Genomic DNA, 5,000 nt, shown 5'->3' on the forward strand with positions numbered 1-5,000 from the left:
TGTGTGTGTGTGTGTGTGTGTGTGTGTGTGTGTGTGTGTGTGTGTGTGTGTGTGTGTGTGTGTGTGTGTGTGTGTGTGTGTGTGTGTGTGTGTGTGTGTGACATATACAAAGAAAGACTGAAAGAAAGAAACAAAGAAACAAACAAAGAAGGGGAAAGAAAAAGGAAGGGAAGAAAGAGAACAAGAGGGTGAATGGGAGTGATAGAGTGTGTGAGAGCTCGTGAGAGAGGGAATGAGTAAGCAGGAGTTACAGAGACAAACAATCTTTATTGTGCTTGTAAGCTCCTGCGTTGGCACATCTCCTAAAAGCATCTTTCCTTCACCACAGCTCATGGGACTCCTGAGTGTCTCGGACATTTACTGTACGGAAACAGCCCACTGCCTTTTCGCATTTCGGTCACAGCAGAGGCCCCTACATGTTTAAACTGATTTTGGCTTATTATTCTGGTCTTTGACCGCTGCATCAATTTGTGAGCACAACAACATAATGATCGTACCAATAAAGGTGTCCGCCATTTTGAATTTCCAGTAATTGACATCTTCACCTGTAGAACTTGTTGTACTTTGGTCGAACCAGTAAAAATGAGTGTATTACTAAATATTCATGAAAATATTACATTTTGGACTGGGCAGCATAGGTACAATGAGCAGCACAGTTGCAATGCCTACACAATTCTACAAAAAACAGTCCACCCTTTTTTGATTTTCACGTATTTCCAGTGTTTTCCCTGTATTAAACATGAACATGCGTATCATTTTCTTCTCAGTGTGTTCAGTACTTAGGTGTATTAGAATTATTAGTCTAGCTTAGCATAATGGCTGGAAGTGGATAGAACCATTATCACCAAGCCACAATTAACCACTGAAGCCATTTTTCACTAATTTTACATCAATTTTTGAGCACATTTGATTATGTTTTGTTTGGTTCCATAGACTTTCATTGCTTAATATGGCTATACTGTTAAAGGGACACTGTTTGAGATTTTTAGTTGTTTATTTCCAGAATTCATGCTGCCCATTCACTAATGTTACATTTTTCATGAATACTTACCACCACCATCAAATTCTAAGCATTCATTATGACTGGAAAGATTGCACTTTTCATACATGAAAAGGGGGATCTTCTCCATGGTCCGCCATTTTGAATTTCCAAAAATAGCCATTTTTTGCTGCAAAAATGACTCTACTTGGACCATGCTAGAAAATAATTGTTTATTACTCAGTAAACTTTCATGTAAAGATCAAATTTGGCAAAAGGCAGCCCAGTTTCAATGAGCAGCATAGTTGCAGTACCTTTTTTGACCATTTCCTGCAGTGTCCCTTTAAACTAGGCAATGCAAACACATAGAGAAAAACATGCTATGTATTTTCATATTTTACCAGGGCGTAGCTACACATAAGGAATTTCCTGAAATGAGGTGGACTGTTCTTTTAAGAGATTTTGTTTTGGAATAAATCCACGGCCTATTCAACAAACTCAGTTTCTTTATTAGAAGGCTTTATGGAAGGCCCGCTTGGTTCAATACTGAGACTCCAGTGCAACTGTTTGGTCATTAAAACCCTTTTGGTATGATGATCAATTTTTACTGTAGTGGCTAGCTTCAACCTGTTGAAGTGCATTCATATGAGCTTTTCTTCATAGGGCTATAATTTTACGAACACATTCTAGTTAAGCTCTAAAACATGGTGTTGAATATTAAACAGTTATACGATTCTTTCTTTTTATATAGTAAACACCCCAAAATCCCACGAAACCATCCCAAGAGCTATTTTATTTATTACATATAAAAACTAACATATCAAACGGGACAGGTATTCAGACCCTGGGCTCTGTGCTCAGTTAAAGCACTCCTGGCAGAGATTACCGCCTCGGGTCTTTTTGGGCATGATGTACACCCCTGGATAGGGAGGATTATACACCATTTTTTCCACTCAGATCCTCTCAAGCTCTGACAGGTTACATTGAGGATGGGGATAGCGTTTGAAGTGTATGCTGGTATAGTGCACAGGCATTCTACAAGCCTCCCTAGAGTGTGGCTCCTTTGAGTTCAAATCAGGCCCCTGGCAAGGTAAGTGAAGGACATTCTCAGTGCTGGCCCTAAGCTTCTTTTCCTGTGGTGTGAGTGTGGGTTTGGAGAAACAGTGTGCCCTGGACCATACACATCTCTGTGTACTTTATTGGACTTTCTCAGTATTCCTCCACTGTGATCCCACTGCTGGGTGCCTGTCTAGCAGGTGATGAGGCTCCTGGTCTCTTCCACATGCCAAATGCTATGGAATAACATACACCAACAAATCAAATATATGAGCCACGTAAATGGGGTCGTTTTGGACAATGTGGGACAAGATGCTGTATGCATACTAAATGCAAAATGGGAAGTAAATATATATTATTATTATTATTATTATTAACTGAGAACTGACTGAGAGAAATAATGTCTGTTTAATGGCATATCAACATTTGAATTCTGCCTTTGGCCACTTCTCTTATACAGTACATGAGGGATCATGTATTCACACACAGTCTGATCAGTGGCCCTGTGTGTGTGTGTGTGTGTGTGTGTGTGTGTGTGTGTGTGTGTGTGTGTGTGTGTGTGTGTGTGTGTGTGTGTGTGTGTGTGTGTGTGTGTGTGTGTGTGTGTGTGTGTGTGTGTGTGTGTGTGTGTGTGTGTGTGTGTGTGTGTGTGTTCACCGCCCTCTCATCTGGTTAAAACAGCTTGTCTGTGTTGCATTCATGTGGGGTAAATCACTGCTTTTGGCACTGTGCTGTTGAATAGAGAAGGAATCTATGCCAGAGACAGAATTATTGGCCGACACAGTAGACAGGGAAGCAATGACTCCATGTGCTCCTCATCTCGCAATTTAAAATAGCAGATTGGTGGAATGGGGTACATTACCTCGGCCTGTGACATATAAAGCATTAAACCACTGTACGACAAAGCGAGACAGGTGGGAGCTCTAATTGGAATGGATGCCAGTTCGGTCTTGGCCGCATAAAGCAGCATCTCATTTATCACGGACTGAGCTGTCCAGGTGCTACCTCTTTGGGTGCTAAGTAGATGGCACCGTCTAGGTGGCTTCTTTGCTTTTTCGTGAAACTCTTAGAAGGTGTTTCCTGTATGTACCTATCTGGAAGATGGAGGAAGGACCTCCACGCTGGTATTCTTAATTGTGAATCAGTGCAAGTCCCATGCTGCCTTGTGCACTCTTTCCCATCTGAAGGAAAGCATGGAAGGCCCTCACTGAAATCTTCGCCTGAGTTTGGGATCCCAAATCCAGAACTGGGAGAGATTGCAAGACATATGTTATTATACAAACAAAAGCTTGTCCGTATCACCATGTCGACGAGATGCAAAGCCAGCTTTCCATCGAGCTTCAGATAAATACATGTAGCTTAGATCAACTTCCCCTATGACAGAATTCATGAAATTATTTGGCATTTTACTGTAAGCTGTATTTCGCTTGTAATATAGTCCAACTGTAGCCAGGCTAAGGCTATAGAGTGGAGGCAGATGTAATTGTATTAATTTCTCCCATGTCTATGTTACGTACGTAGAGCACACACTCTGAAGCTCATCCAAAAGCGAAGCATGTCTATAGAATGACAAATCAGGATCAAGGGCTCAGGTACAGTGATGAAAAAAGAGAAGAAAGCCTTATTAAAGCCATCATTACCCAGCTCTTAATTAGAGAAGGAAGCTGACAAAATATGATCTTCCAAAGCAGGGTTTGATTTCCTGGAAAAAAAGAAACAGAAGGGGGACACATTTCAGATTGTAAGCAATATTAATCAATGGAGGTACATTAAACCGCAATTTAAATTGTGTAGAAAAAGTGGTGATATCAAAACCAGAAGAGGGGACAATCCTCCCCCCTCTCCCCTACAAATCTGATCCTAAACAGAAATAAATACCAGCAGTATGTAGCCTAGACCTTCAGTATAGTACAGCACAGTACCACGCAGCCATTCCACATAAAGCTGCCGCAACATCTTGTCCAACGTAGGAATTTCTAGTCTACTCTTCGCCCCAGAGTCTCCGCCTGCCACAAAATCTCTTTTTCTTCTCTCCGCTATCAGCTAGAACACCCAGTTCAACATCCAGGACTCAGAGACCTCTCTGTCTGAACCTATTTTTACTTATGAGACACCGGATACATAAATAGTAGAAATTGACTCGAGTCAGAGCTCTTCTTTTTTTCACCACCGCATTGCATCCTTTCCTACGGAGGACAATTCTCTTCTCCCTTTCACGACAGTTGGGGTTTGGCCAAGGGGGGGGGGGGGATCTCCACTAACAACCCTGGATGTTCCATTTTTTGGGGGGGAGGGGAATTTAAGAGTTATGAAGGCCACCACTAGGCTCCTGGGAGCCTACAGTGCTGCAGTAGCGCTTGGTAACCTTCCCCAGATCCAGATCTGCACCGGACACAATCCTGTCTCAGCAGTTTGTACGCTGCTCCTTTCGACCTCATGGCTTAGTTTTACTCTCTCTCTCTCTCTCTCTCTCTCGGATATGCACTGTCAGCGATGAGACGGCTGTATGCACAGGTGTATGTCTTCCCAAATATATGCAGCCAACTGCCTTTTTACCATGCTGTAGGTAGGCTCTGCTGTCAGCTAATGGCACATGAGGGCCAGCCCATGATAACATGGGTCACAGTCTCAAGAAAGGCCTATAACACTACTGACATTTAAAACAATCAACAAACATGCAAACAATCATGTAATATCCTTTGCATTTCTTCACGGGAAGAAGCCTGACATGATAGATGGGTCCATTCACATAGGCCAGATATGACCTTAACCCAGTTAGAAACAGCCCCTAATATAAATTAGTTGTGTTACCAGAATGACAATGTATTACCAATGAGCCTGCTGTTATAGTGGTGTAGTACTGTGGCAGTAAAGGTTTTTCAGTGGCTATTACAACATCCCAGTGGCGGGACAGTGTCTGGTAAGGGGCTATCCTAAAGTGGTTATCAGTGAACAATTTGCATTC

The 5,000-nt window shown here is 42.2% G+C and overlaps 1 protein-coding gene across 1 annotated transcript in view; it reads left to right on the forward strand.

Annotated features, from left to right (window-relative positions):
• The window catches only part of carmil3 (capping protein regulator and myosin 1 linker 3), a 131,198-nt gene that overhangs the window by 70,414 nt on the left and 55,784 nt on the right, over positions 1-5,000 (forward strand). The gene's annotated exons all lie outside the window — the stretch shown is intronic.

The sequence above is a fragment of the Engraulis encrasicolus genome, chromosome 16 (genome assembly GCF_034702125.1).
Source record: "Engraulis encrasicolus isolate BLACKSEA-1 chromosome 16, IST_EnEncr_1.0, whole genome shotgun sequence".
In the NCBI taxonomy this organism is placed as follows: domain Eukaryota; kingdom Metazoa; phylum Chordata; class Actinopteri; order Clupeiformes; family Engraulidae; genus Engraulis; species Engraulis encrasicolus.